General features: G+C 45.8%; 1 protein-coding gene across 1 annotated transcript in view; it reads left to right on the forward strand.

The window, feature by feature from the left end:
• Window positions 1–15,097, forward strand: part of MED12L (mediator complex subunit 12L) — a 247,335-nt gene that overhangs the window by 120,793 nt on the left and 111,445 nt on the right. The gene's annotated exons all lie outside the window — the stretch shown is intronic.

Here is a 15,097-nt window from a genome sequence, read left to right on the forward strand (position 1 = left end):
GCGGAGAACAGACTTACCCCAGGTGGTCAGCACAGCCAGGAAAGCCTTGCTGGGCCCAGCGGTGACAGTGCACCCAGCGGTGACATTGCACCAACCTGGTCTCAGTGGCAGAGGATGCCTGCTGCCACTCCTGGCCTGGCAGCAGCAGGGAAACACACCAGCAGCTACTCCAGCCCAGCTGCAGCGGGCCCAGCAGCAGTGGTGGAGCACCCTGGTTGCTGCTCTGGGCCCAGCCATGGTGGGAACATGCTGGCCTGGTCTGGCAGTGGAGGATGCCAGCTGCTGCTCCTGGCTCAGCAGCAGCAGCAAAGGAGCCACATTGGCAGCTGGTAGGGATTCCCCACTAAGCCATAAAGCGAGAATCGGCAGCAGTGGGAGGGGGCCCCTGTGAGTACTGTGGGTACCCACCTGTGTAAAATAATTCTCATCTTGACTCATATAAGTTTGCCTTTTGCATGATCAGGTTTGGTAATGCAAACACTAAGTTTGATTCAGAATTTCAAAAGTGAGGTTGCTAAGGCTAGTGATATCTGCTCAGAAGATGAAGTAATGAACCCCTGGATTTAGAACTCTAGAAATGTTTAAAAGTGTGGCCTCCCTGAAAAAGTGTTCTGTGATTCCACAGATTATATTCTGGGAGAACAGGAAATTGCCTTTGATTTTACTGTATTCTTTAAAAAGTTAAATATTTAAGGCATGAAAAAGCAAGACTAGCTGGAATTGGGTGCAAAGGCAAATTTAAATCCAAAATCTTACTTAAAAAAAAACTTGAGATCTGATAAGTTCTCTTGCTATCCAGTTACAAAATACAATACACTACATACATTCTAAGTTTAGTTACAAACCATTTTGACCTCCGTAGGCAGATGTTCTCTGACTTGATTAGCTGAGCTAGCCTGGTGTTGTCAGATCTTGAAAGCTAAGCAGGGATGGCCCTGGTTAGTACTTGGATGGGAAACCACCAAGGAAGTCCAGGGCAGCTATGCAGAGGCAGGCAATGGCAAATTACCTCTCAGTGTCTCTCGCCTTGAAAATCAAACTGGGTTGTTCTAAGTCAGCTGCAGCTTGATGGCAAAACCCCTGTAAAACTACAGGTATGTTTGTGTTTTAAGTGTGTACTTGCTTAACCAGACACAGCAGCGGTTTTATTATACTGATGAAAGTGTAAAACAGTTAAAGCTGTATAAAGTTAAAACTGTAGTATAAAAACAGCTAAAGCTGACTTTGGAGTTTCTTTTAATCTAGGCATTTTTTTTTTGCTGCCAGTTTGCAAGCTGAGGCTTGTCAAGCTTTAAGTCTGCTTATAATAAACTCCATGAGGTGAGTGCCACACCTGGTATGAAATGGAAGGTGGATGAGGAGAAAGAAGGAGGGCTTCAAAATCCTGCAAAAGAACCTAGGGCTTTGTACAAATTCACACACACACATTTCAAATTTTTGAGAGCTAGGAAGGGGCAGAGGAAAATAGTGTGGGTGAGGGACAATAGGACCCGTTCTATCAAATGTATTTCAGTGGCTTACAAGCAATGTTTACTGTGTGTTTTTAAATACCTGAGAACTGTAGAAATATTATCAGTCAAACAATGATGCCCTTTTTAAGCATAAGACTTTGTACCTTTGCTCTACAATCACCTGTTTGTTCTTCATAGCAGTAGTCATTATGGGCCAAATGAAGAGCTCAATTAGACCTGACATGTTTCCCCTTCTTAAACAGAAACCATGGGAGACCCCAGTCCAGATCAGGATTGCAGTAGCATGGTGTCTGCACAGATCTTCGTGGTCTCTGTGCTTCACACTCATGGGATGAAGCGCCAGTGCTGATCCCCAATCGGTAATACCAAAGTCCAGAATTTTTTGCCGCCTGACCCCGGTGGGCATGCGTGATAGCCCCACTGCACATGCTCACCCAGTGGGTGCGAACATCCCGCCAGTTCCTTCTTTACCGCTGCGTCGGATAGACACGTTCATGGTTGCTCTGGTCAGTAGGTCACTTACCTTCCCCCCCCCCTCCTCTCCGGGTTTCTCCTCTTTCTTGTTCTTGTTATATAAAAAAAGAAGAAGAAGAAGAGACTGTTAGTTTATTGTTGCTACCCTTCGGGGTTTTACTCCCCCCCCCCCGCCATCCCCTGTCTATGGAAAAGCGTTGGGGGTTTTTCAAATGGTGTCTTAAGTGCGGGCGCAAGATTCCTCCTCCTGACGGACATTCCCTCTGTTTGTTGTGTCTTGGGGAAGGTCACAAGTGGAATCCTGCCATAATTGCTTGAAGTTTTCTAAGCAGACCAGAAAAAACTAAGTGGCAAGACTATCAACAGTGTTGTTGGCTCTCGCGCCGCAGATGTCGACATCGGCATTTACCAGCACTTCTATGGCCACATCGGCATCGGTTCCGGTTTCACTGTCAAGCCAACGGACTCAGCCACTCCAGGGAGCCGACCACCCCCACAAGCGCGCGGGCTCGGTATCCCAGTCTGAACCCTTGACTCTGGCCAAGAAGGCCAAAGGGGATTGGGATTCTCGCTCCGCTGAGTCCAAGAAGCATAGGAAGGAGAAGCGGTGCCAAGATCGGCAGACAACTCGGGTCAACAGCAGGAAAGGTCCTCACTGGAATCCAGGATAGCTGAAGATCTCCCAATCTCTCCTTCTGAAGACTTAAAATCATATGGGGAGTTGATTAAAAGGATGGCGAGCTCTTTGTCTCTTCCAGTGGTCCCAGCCTCAACTGGTCATCGATGATATAGTTTTTGATATTATGCAGAAGGACACGTCAACAGCTATAGCCCTTCCTATCACAAAGGTGATCCTGTAGGCCATTAAAGACCCTTGGTCCAAGCCCTCTTCAACCCCAGTTTCCTCCAAACGTATGGACCACATGTATAGAATCCAGGAGCAGGGCATCGTCCTCTTCCAAGGCTAAGAAAACCTACTCCTCGCCTTCAGATAAGGAAGGGAAGGGAATTGATAAGTTCGGCAGGCGATTCTATTCTGCGGGTACGCTTGGTTTAATGATTTCCAACTACTCTGCCTGTATGGCGAGATATCAATATTCCCTCTGGGAACAGCTTTCAGCTCTTTTGGCCGCTCTGCCTGGGGAAAAATGTATCCTGGCCAAGAATGCTCAGAGGGAGGGGATGCTACTAGCAAAACAACAGCTTCAGGCCTCTAAGCACATGGTGGACACTGCAGCTAAAATGCTTACCTCTGCTGTCACCCTGCATCATCACTCTTGACTTCGTGCCACCGCCCTCCAGGTAGACACTAGATCCTGGGTTGAGGACCTCCCCTATGAAGGAGAGGGTCTCTTCAGTTCCACTGCTGACTCAGTCCTACAAGAAATGAACAAGAGCATTAAGACATCGCGTAATCTGGGGATACCTGCTTCTTCTTCACGCTCTAGCAAGCCTCGCCCCTGATCCAAGCAGTGGACTAAGAAGTCCTATCAGACCAAATCCCCTGAGAGATCTTGGAAGCCGCATGTGGGACAGCATGTTGCCAAGAACTCTTTCACCGCAGGAGGCAAAGCCAAGTTTTCTTCCTTCTCCTCTCACATGGGAAAGTCTAAGAATACCAGGAATCCCAAGCAGGGACTTTGACTTTGGCATTCCCCCTTCTCCGCACCCCCTCCCCTGGGCCTACCCGTCTCCACAGATTTTTGCAAGCATGGTAGCGGATTACCACCGACAAGTGGGTCTTGTCCATCATAGAGGAGGACATTTGTTCAGATTTTTTTCAGCCCCCTTCTCATCCCAGATTGGTAATCACACATCCAACAGCTGTTCTACTGGAGGAAGTTCAAAGTCTTCTCAGCAAGCAAGCACTAGAACCCGTCCCCAACTGTCAAAGGGGTCAGGGTTTTTATTCCAGATACTTCAAGGTCCCCAAGAGGGACGGAGGACTTCCGATTATGGATCTGAGGGGACTGAACGAATTTATTTGGTATCAAAAGTTGAGAATGCTGACTCTACAGAGCATTCTTCCACTCATCAACAAAGGAGATTGGATGACAATCCTGGGGCTGAAGGATGCCTATTTCCACATCAGCATCCTCCCCAGTCCCAGGAGGTTTCTTCGTTTTGCAATTGGGATGAACCATTTCCAATACCGGGTGCTCCCCTTTGGACTCTCCACTGCCCCCAGGGTTTTCACGAAGACCATGGTGGTCATGGTAGCTTACCTTCGTCTCCAGGGTATCATCCTTTTTCCTTCTATAGACCATTGGTTGGTGGTTGCGGTGTCTGAAGCATCTCTATGGGCTCATCTGCAAGTGATTCTCAACCTCCTGGGCGAACTAGGGCTTCTGGTGAATGAGAAGAAGTCTCACCTGGTTCCAGCAAGAAAAGTTCAGTTTATAGCAGCAGTTCTGGACACTGCTTGGCATCTGCCTTTCCTACCAGAGTCACGGGCACTGGATATCATCTCCCTGATTCAGCTCCTGCAAACGGTGAGATGTGCTTCCGTTCTGCAGATCCAATGTCTCTTGGGCCTCATGGCGGCTGCTACCAATATCTTGAGGTTCGCAAGACTGCAGATGCGAATCCTCCAGTTTTGGTTTATCAGGATGTACAACCCTGTGAGGGGTCTCTCGTCCAAGGTTTTTCAAATCCCGTCAGTGGTGCTCCACTCTCTGGACTGGTGGAAGGTGAAGTCCAATCTCTGCGAGGGGGCACCATTTCATGTTCCGCTCCCTTCAGTCAAGGTGACAACGGATGCCTCGTTGTGGGGATGGGGGGGTGCACTTAGATGAACTCCGCATAAGCGGCCCATGGTCCCCGTCAATGGCACATCATCACATCAGTTTCTTGGAGCTCATGGCAGTTCACTTAGCCCTAAGATCATTCCTACCCCTGATCAGCAGTCAGACTGCAAGTGATGTCCGACAACACGACAGCTGTAAGCTATATAAATCATCAAGGGGGGAACTGTGTCCAGGAAGCTATGTGCTCTGGTAATGCAGCTTTGGGAAGCCTGCATAGCTGCCCAGACCTTCGTTGTGGCCACCCACCTGCCGGGGGAGCTCAATGTGCAAGCAGACTCCTTGAGCAGGGGGGAGGTTTCCCATCATGAATGGGAGGTGAACTGGATTTATCTAGAACCTCTTTTCCTGGACTTGGGTCATCTCAGGATAGATGTGTTTGCCACGGCAAGCAATTGGAAATGCGAGCTATTCTGTTCCAGAGGGGGAATGGACCCAGGGTCCCTGGGGGATGGTCTTCTACTCTCATGGGCGAACAAGTTCCTCTACTTGTATCCTCCCATGCCTCTTACCAGAGTGGTTCACAAACTGGCCCAAGAGCGTCGGGAGTGCATCTTGATTACTCTGTGGTGGCCGAGACAAAACTGGTTCCCTATCCTCCTGGCCATGGTGGGAGGGTGTCACCACAAGTTTCCTCTTTTTTTCAGACAATGAGGGTTCTGCTCATGATACTTCATGAATCAGCCAGAGAATCTGTAAAATATTAAAATGCATGCTATTTGTGAACTGTGCTCCATTGTGGTAGCATTGTGAAATTGGCTGTGAATGTGACAGGCAAGGATAAGGGGCTAGCAGGCTGGAATAGCCATATTTACATAGGCCAGGGAATAACACCAGAAATGCTTATCAGCTTTTGAAGAAGAAGATGATGATACTGGATTTATATCCCGCCCTCCACTCCAAAGAGTCTCAGAGCGGCTCACAATCTCCTTTACCTTCCTCCCCCACAACAGACACCCTGTGAGTGGGTGGGGCTGGAGAGGGCTCTCACAGCAGCTGCCCTTTCAAGGACAACCTCAGCCAGAGCTATGGCTGACCCAAGGCCATGCCAGCAGCTGCAAGTGGAGGAGTGGGGAATCAAACCTGGTTCTCCCAGATAATAGTCCACACACTTAACCACTACACCAAACTGGCTCTCCATACTGTATTTTCAATTTGTCTAATTATTTTATTATAATGGGCCAATCCTTATACTGTATTTCAGGGCTTTTTTTTGTAGCAGGAACTACTTTGCATATCCATACCCCCCTGATGTAGCCAATCCTCCTGGAGCTTACAATAGGCCCTGTACTAAGAACCCTGTAAACTCTGGGAGGACTGGGTACATGAGGGGTATGTGGCCTAATATGCAAAGGAGTTCCTGCTACAAAAAAAAGCCCTGCTGTACTTTCAAGGTGCCATAGTATTTTGTTACCTTTCAGCTGCATAGCAACAAAACAGCAGCTACTCTTTAAAAAAAAAAAATTGAACTTAAAGATATTTGGACGAGCTATGTGGATGTCTTTTGGTGTAGGTGTATTCAGAATGGCAGTGCGGAGATTGGTGCAGCATTTCTGTGTCAATCCAACTGGTTAATGGCCTTTCTTCTTCTTTCTAGTCTCATTTTAATTTTGGGAAGAGTGTTTCACCCCGGCTTCCCAGCACAGACTGAGAGAAGATGCATGCACAAATATGTGCTCACTGCAGTCACCCTCAAAGTCCAGGACTGGCTAACTGAGCAGTGGCAAGTTGACTTTCAGAAAGACCACCTGCTCAGCTGTCTAGAGGAGCAGGTGTGAGCAGTGTGAGCTGACAGTGTTACCCACATAAGAAAAAACCTGCTCACTCTGCATGATTGTCAGAAGGCATGAGAAGAGCCTTTGGGCCACAGCAGAGAGGTCTGCGCAGACTGCCTCCTTCATGGCCCAGTAGCTCAGCAAGTAAGATGTGCATCTTCAGTTGTTGCAAACCAGTATCAGACTATATAGGTTCTCAGCTGGAATATATTTCTCATATACTGTTAAAGTCTGTTGTTTCTCAGAAATTAGTTTAGTGCCTTTGAGCACATTTCCTAGAATCATTGAGTTGGAAGGCACCTCCAGGGTCATCTAGTCCAACCCCTCATAATGCAGGGGTTGTTCCATGCCCTTGTTCCATGCCCAGAAGATGGCAAAAACCTGCAGAATACCTTGCCAAACTGGCCTGGAGAAAAATTGCTGACTGACCCCAAAGAGTCAGTCAGCATTCACCTGGGCATGTAAGAAAAGGCCATGAGAACTAAGCACTGATGCAACCCTTCCTGTCTTCCTTCCCTTTCATGGTCTGCCTTTTCACAGAATCAGCCTTGCTGTTAGATGGTCATCTAGCCTGTTTAAAAACCTTAAAGGAAGGAGAGCCCACCACCTCCCGAGGAAGCCTGCTCCACTAAGGAACTGCTCTAACTGTTAGGAAGTTCTTCCTAATGTTTAGCCGAAAACTCTTTTGATTTAGTTTCAACCAGGACTTTTTTTGTAGCAGGAACTCTTTTGCATATTAGACCACACATCCCTGATGTAGCCATTCCTCCTGGAGCTTACAGTAGGCCCTGTAGTAAGAGCCCTGTAAGTCCCTGGAGGATTGGCTACATGAGGGGTATGTTGCCTAACATGCAAAGGAGTTCCTGCTACAAAAAAAGCCCTGATTTTAACCCCTTGTTTCTGGTTTGAGCTTCTGGGGCAACAGAAAACAATTCTGCACCATCCTCTATGACAGCCCTTCAGGTACTTAAAGATGGTACTTGAAGATGACTGGTGACTCTTTAGCAGTTTTGCTCAGTCAGTGGAGTTTTAAGTTTTTCACAAATGTAAATAACTTAAGAAAAAGATATTGAGAAAAGACATTGAAATTAATATTTGCATTAAAATTGGGTTTTATTATATGGTATTCCAAATTTCATAGAAGAATTATTGAAGCAGTATGGCTTCCAGATTTGAGTGGTTTCTGGCAGCCCTATGCAATGAGGGTAACATAGTGTGGGGTGGTGCAAGCAGGGTGTGTGTTCCAGGGATAGGCATCAGGAGCAGCATTCTGGAGCAGCATGTGGACCACAGTGATGGAGCTGCCATCTAAAACAACTATTTGGGCAATGAGATGAGTGACCCTTGCCTCCTGTTCCTCGCCTCCCCTCCCCCCGCCTTTGATGCACCTTCGTCAGAGATACTTGGCATCCCTTTCCTATCGCAAAACTTCCAGGGATAGCACTGGAAATGGCTGTAGGATGACTCATCTACTGGCTGACTGGTGGTGACCACATGAGCACCCCACCAGCAGCCTTTCTCTACCCTCTACCTTCAGATGGTTCCACAATCCAGTAGTCAAGACATAACAGATCTCTCCCTCAACTGATCCAGGCTCTATGCAGCTTGCACTGTGCAAAGTGGGAGTCCTCTGTCAGCTAGTCTACTTGTCAGTTTCCCACTGCTCCTTCCCCGCTTCCTCCTGTTCCCTGGGAAATGGATGGGGAAAGCAAGGTAGTTACTTAGCTGGACTTCACATTTGAAATCAACAATTTTGCAGGTTGCAAACCTGCAATGCAGTGCCATTTGCAAAAACATTGCAATGTTTGGCTCTTAAGGCACTATGTTTCCCCCTAAGGTTGCTTTTGCCATTGGGCTGCAGAGGTGCATCTTCTCCCTTTCTCCTGTTGCCCTGGAAACCAGAGCAAAAGGCATAAAAGAGCCCTAGAGGTAAACGGAAAGTCACTCCACAGCCTTTTAAACCAGTCCACCGCCAGCTATTTGTTATAGCTGAATATACCTAAATAAAAGCTGATTTTTTTCTGACTTTATTTGGGATCAGCGATACCAGTAGCTGGTCAGATTCTCTGATCTTTATTTGGCTCAAAATACTCCCAAATACCCAGTAAGGGTTTTTTTTTTGTGGCTTGGATCCAGCCAAATGCATACCTCCAGAGGTTTAGTGCCTCTGAGTGTGGAGGTTCCCCTCAGTCACTGTAGACCTATCCTCCATTAATCTGTCTAATTCTCTTTTTAAGTTGTTTATTCCTGTGACCATCACTACATTCTCTGGCAGTGAATTCCACATTTTAATTACTCTTTGCATAAATAATAGTTAATAGCTAAAGGGGGAAAGATTTTCCAAGCCAAGAAATTTATCCTCTCTTATGAAATTCATGTGTGTTTATCTCTGTGGTGGGCCCATTCATTATTTGAATAAGTCCTACATTTGAACATTGAATGCAAAAATGCTTGGGGAAATTGAGCTGACTGTCATAATAATTATATGCTATTTTTGTGGCTATCACAGCTAGCAGAGATACAATCGTCTACAAGGGATGGTCATAGTCTCAAAATGACTTCTAAGCAAACAAGCAAATATTGTTTTCTTTCCAAATAGAGTTCATACATGGGAAATGAAGCTTGATCTTGTCCTCTTGGACTGTACTTGGCCTTTTTTGGTCCCTGTTCCAAAAACATTTAGTAGCACTCACCTGCTGCAGGTGAATTCTTCATATATTTGGCCAAGAAATGTAGGCATGCTGGTTTGTCTCATGGTACTTTCCAAAATGCACTGAGGCTAAAGTTTCTCTTGGCACTCTAAATATAGTATACACTGATAGGCCTAATTTAGGCCTGTCAGCTTGCCCTTCCTGTCTATAAAAATTGATATTTGTGCTCCCCAATAAAAGATGAAAGAAGTTGAAAAGCAGCTGATTCAAGCATTTCTCAACCATTGGCACACCCTTCTTTTAAGAAGCAACTCTGTTTTATACCATGGTTACACCCTTCATTAATGTTAGGCCCCTTGCTGTTGTGCAGTGTGTCCTGCCAGCACATATTTACATGCTATTTTAAGTAATCATTTGGTGCTTTACAAATAGTCAAAAATAGTTGAGAGAGGGAGAGGAAAAAAATTGTGTAGAACTTTATTTCCAAGTCATGTGTCTTAATAGGGTTGCCAGTCCCCAGGTGGGGAAAAGGGATACCCTGGTTTGGACGCCCTCCCCCCAATTCCGGGTCATCAGAAAGCGGAGGGGGAGGGAAATGTCTGTTGAGACAGATTCCCATAGGGTATAATGGAGAATTGATCCGTAGGTTTCTGGGGCTCCGGGGGGGGGGTGTTTTTGAGGTAGATGCACCAAAATTTCAGCATAGAATCCAGTGCCTCTTCCTAAAATACTCTCCAAGTTTCAAAAGGATTGGACCAGGGGGTCCAATTCTGTGATCCCTAAAAGAAGATGTTCCTATTCTTCATTATTTCCAATGGAGGGAAGTCATTTATAAAGGCATGTGGTCCCTTTAAATGTGATTGCCAGAACTCCCTTTGGTATTGAATTATGTTTGTCACAACCTTGCTCCTGGCTCTACCCCCAATGTCTCCTGGCTTCACCCACAAAGTCCCCTGATATTTCTTGAATTGGACTTGGCAACCCTACTATTTAAGCGCTGGTATGAGGAGTAATTTGATTTGCTGGGATATCAGAGAAGGTGGAGTTTCTCTGCACTATTTGTTCTATTTCAGCTCCCCTCCCCAGCTGTTATTGGGCTCCATGGTATGGAACTGACTGCAGGACAAAACCTGGTTTTATGGTACCTAGATGTTTCCCCTTTGATGCAAATATCAATTTGTTTGTTTTGAGTATGGGGAAATGCATAGGTCCCCTTTCCTTCTCCAGTGCTCTGGGTCAGTCTGAATTGCCCTTCCTGACAATTACTGTTAGACTTTTTACAAAAATGTATAGGAGTTTCTAATTATGGGCTTTGCCCGTCGTATCTAGTTTGGCTCTGAGTCTGCCTGATCTTGTTCACCCTCATGTGAAATAGACGGATGCCACCTAGAGAATTCCAAGATGATTTTTTGAGTTGCTTTACTGTACTGACTAATAGAACAAAATGGGAGTCAAGTTGCACCTAAGACCAACTTAGTTTTATTCAGAACATAAGCTTTCGTGTACTCTCTAAGCACACTTCATCAGACGAGGAATCCGGTACAGTGAGCAAAGCCACGCGTAACTGGTAGTCAGTGGCTTAGAATGCAAACTGACTACCAACTACGTGTGGCTTTGCTCACTGTACCGGATTCCTTGTCTGATGAAGTGTGCTTAGAGAGTACATAAAAGCTTACGTTCTGAATAAAACTAGGTTGGTGTTAAAGGTGCTACTTGACTCCTGTTTTGTTCTACTACTTCAGACCAACACAACTGACTACTTGAATCTATGTACTGACTACGAAGATTTTAACTTTGAGTGATTATTCACACACAACAGATGGGGAAGAAATGAGCTTTTTATGTTTGGTACTATGCAGCCAACCAGGAACATTACAAATAACTCTTGCTTGTGTATTTCTAAATCCCTGCAGTGCTTGCTATGTTTAAGCAGAATACATAGTTCTATACATCTCTTGCAAGGAATGATTTTGACTAGGCTGGTAATTGGGTAAGATCACCTCAGCTTTGTTGTGGGTGTGAAGACGTCTAAAGGATGTTCCCATGATGGAGCTCAGACAGGTTTCATAATCCCTACCTGAAGCAATCTTACTGTTGAAATAGTAATCTGATACCTTGACATGGTGATTTTGTATATACCTGTTCTGCAGCAATATTGTGTAGTTCCTGCAAATAAACAAAGTGTAATTCATAATCAGTAATATGAAGAAAGTGTACAGTAATTGTATTAAAATTTGCTGCAGGGACATAGACTAGGGTTCCCAACTCAATCTTGGGAATTTTCTAGACATTTGAGAATGGTACAAGGAGAGGGTAGAGTTTGGGGAGGGGAGGGAGCTGCCATAATGTTTGCCCTCCGAAGCTGTCATTTCTTCTAGGGCAATTGATCTTTGCAGTTTGGATATGAGTTGTAATTCTGGGAGAGTTTCAGGCCCTATCTTGAGGTTTGTATCCCTAAAATAAACTGGGGATTAGGCTCAACAGTCTCAAATATAGAAATCCACAATAAATATAGCTGCCTAAGTCAGTGTGGTGTGTTGGCTTGAGTGTTGGGCTAGGACTGAGGGGGTCTGGGTCAGTGTTCCCTCTAAGCTGAGTTAGTGGGAGCTAGCGCACAGATTTTTGGCCTCCAGCCCCAGAGCAAATTAATTTATGCAGTAGCTTACAACTTTAATGCCAGTAGCTCACAAAGCAGAATTTTTGCTCACAAGACCCCATGGCTTAGAGGGAACATTAGTCTGGATTCATACCTAAATGTGATTGGGTTTGTTTGGACCAGTCACACACTCTCAGTCTAACCTCCTTCAGAGGGCCGTGAGAATAAAATGAAGGAGGAGACAGCCATGTGTGCCACCTGAATCTCTCTTTTTTTAGGCAGGGAAATAGATGAGTAAGAGAAGAGTGTCTTGACCTGGATAGCCCAGGGTAGCCCAATACCAGAAGTCAAGCAGGGTTGGACCTGCTTAATATTTGGAAGGGAGACCACCTAGGAACACCAAGATTGTTATGTGGAGGCTGACAATAGCAAACCACCTCTAAGTGTCTCTTGCCTTGGCAGCCCTATAGGGTCGCCATGAGTCAGCTGTAACTTGAAGGCAAAAAAGAAAAGACTGGTGGGAATGCTTAGGGGTGGGGACATTGTGTGTCTGGCATTGCAAGCATGATGGGATCACTTCTGGGGAAAACCCACAGAGTACCTGGCAATTCCTTGAGTGACCATTTTGCTTCTGGGTTTTACCTGGAAATTATTATTATTATTTTTATTTATTCGATTTATATCCCGCCCTCCCCACCGAGGCGGGCTCAGGGCGGCTCACAACATAAAATTCAACAATCAGCTTAATAAATAGTAAAATACATTAAATAATTTACAAAAATTAAAACAGTAAAACAGAGAAACGGTCAATCAGTTTGGTGCTATTCTTACAACCTTCCTTCACAGTTTTTAAATCCCAATCAGTTAAATGCCAGCCGGAAGAGAACCATCTTACAGGCCTTGCGGAACTGCCCTAGGTTCCGCAAGGCCCTCACCTCTTCCAGTAGCTGGTTCCACCATCCAGGGGCTGTAATTGAAAAGGCCCTATTTCTGGTTGACTTCAGGCGGGCCTCCTTTGGCCCGGGGATTGTTAGCAGATTTTGAGAACCAGATCTAAGCACTCTCTGGGGAACATACGAGGAGAGATGGTCCCTAAGGTAGGTAGGTCGTAGGCCATATAGATAGGGCTTTAAGGTAAGAACCAGCACCTTGTACCGAACTCGGTATATTATTGGCAGCCAGTGCAGTCCCTGGAGTTCCGGCTGAATATGCTCCCACCTAGGGAGCCCTAACACTAGCCGAGCAGCAGCATTCTGCACTAGCTGCAACTTCCAGGTTCGGCACAGGGGCAGCCCTATGTAGAGGGCATTACAATAGTCCAACCTTGAGGTGACCGTTGCATGGATCACTGTTGCCAGGTCGCCGTGCTCCAGGAAAGGAGCCAACTGCCTCGCCCGCCTCAGATGAAAGAATGCGGACTTAGCTGTGGCTGCTATCTGGGCCTCCATTGTCAGGGCAGGCTCCAGTAGTACCCCCAGGCTCCTGACCCTGCGCGCCATTGTCACTGGCGCACCATCAAAGGCCGGTAGGGGAATTTCCCTTCCTGGACCCCGCCAACCCAAGCAAAGGACCTCTGTCTTTGCTGGATTTAGTTTCAGTCTACTCAGCCTAAGTCATCCAGTCACGGCTTGCAACGCCAGGTCCAGATTTTCTGGAACACAGTCAGGCCATCCGTCCATCAGTAGATAGAGCTGGGTGTCATCGGCATATTGATGACAACCCAACCCATACCTCCGGGCAATCTGGGCAAGGGAACGCATGTAGATGTTGAACAACATCGGGGAGAGCACTGCCCCCTGAGGCACCCCGCAATCAAGCGTGTGTCTCTGGGACAGTTCACCCCCAATTGCCACCCTTTGTCCCCGACCATCAAGGAAAGAGGAAAGCCATTGTAAGGCCAACCCCGAATCCCCGTGTCGGCGAGACGGCAAGTCAGCAACTGATGGTCGACCGTATCGAACGCTGCCGATAGGTCTAACAGCATCAGTACTGCCGAGCCGCCTCGATCCAGGTGCCGCTGAAAGTCATCCACCAGGGCGACCAGCACTGTCTCCGTCCCATAGCCTGGGCGGAAGCTGGACTGGTGGGGATTGAGAACAGAAGCATCCTCCAGGAAGCTCTGTAACTTCAATGCCACTGCCCTCTCAATAATTTTACCCCAAAAGGGTAAATTCGAGACCAGCCGATAATGTGCCAATTATGTCATTGCAGTCATAATGCTAATGAGTTGTTGGATGTGAGGGCGATCTGGCTGTGACATCTGTCACCCTATTGATCACCCGGGTGGATTTGGCTGAGTTGTTTTTATCCCACCCCTCCTCTCTTGGAGCAGCAATGAGCAACATGAGTTTAGTAGAGGGAATTTCCTGCCCTGACCAGAGGCTTGGCAGCCCTGCAGCAGACTTTGATCAAAATGTTTAAGCTTAAAGGAAGACAAGGGAACAACAGTGATGGCAGTTTGTTGAAGCTTGTAAAATAGAAGTGGTTCTGTAAACAAGTAAGAATATGAGTAAGAGTTTAAGAAGAGCAGGATATAATACCTCACACCCTTTTTTTCTCTGCCCAAGTCCTCAAGGCAGTCTTCTGCTATTTTTAAAAAAATGGCTGTACCTGAAACATAATAAATCCAAACTCCCCAAAACAGCCAAATGCAGCTCAATTATTAAAAGAGAAGAAGTGAAGCTTTCTATAAGTTTTGAGATGACAGCTCTTTTGTAGATAAAGAGATTTTTTTCCTGATTATTTTGTATTTATCTCCACCCTTTAGAACTGCAATCCTCTGTATAGCATAGCTTGTTGTTTAGACTTGAGTGCAGGAGAAACAGTTCAGTAATGTAGGCTATTAAACTAAATATATCCACTTTCGAATTTTTCCTTAGTGTATTACTTGATAGAGTGTGAACTCTTTCTTGGATAGTGTTCTTGAAATGGTTATTTTATATGTTACAATATATGCATGGAGATTATTTTCTATGTCAGAATATGTATATATTAGGTAGTATATGAAGAATTGCGGAATTATTCTATTGAGTTGACACATACCATCGTATAGCCATAGCATAAAACATTTTTGCAAAATCCTGCATAAAGAACAAAATACTCTTTTTCTCCTGATACTTTTTCCAGTGCAGAAATAATGAAACAGACTTCCCGCACTAAAATACTGAAAAGTGTTGATAAACTTTGCATGTAGTTATGTGTGATTAACACATGTATGTATATGCATGTGGCAGGAAATGCAGGCTTCTTGTCACATGCAGTCATGACAAAGTAGGCATGTGTGGCTTGGTGTTTCTGCCATGAAAACGTCTTAGAGTAGAAAATG

This window comes from Heteronotia binoei, chromosome 6 (genome assembly GCF_032191835.1).
Source record: "Heteronotia binoei isolate CCM8104 ecotype False Entrance Well chromosome 6, APGP_CSIRO_Hbin_v1, whole genome shotgun sequence".
In the NCBI taxonomy this organism is placed as follows: Eukaryota; Metazoa; Chordata; class Lepidosauria; order Squamata; family Gekkonidae; genus Heteronotia; species Heteronotia binoei.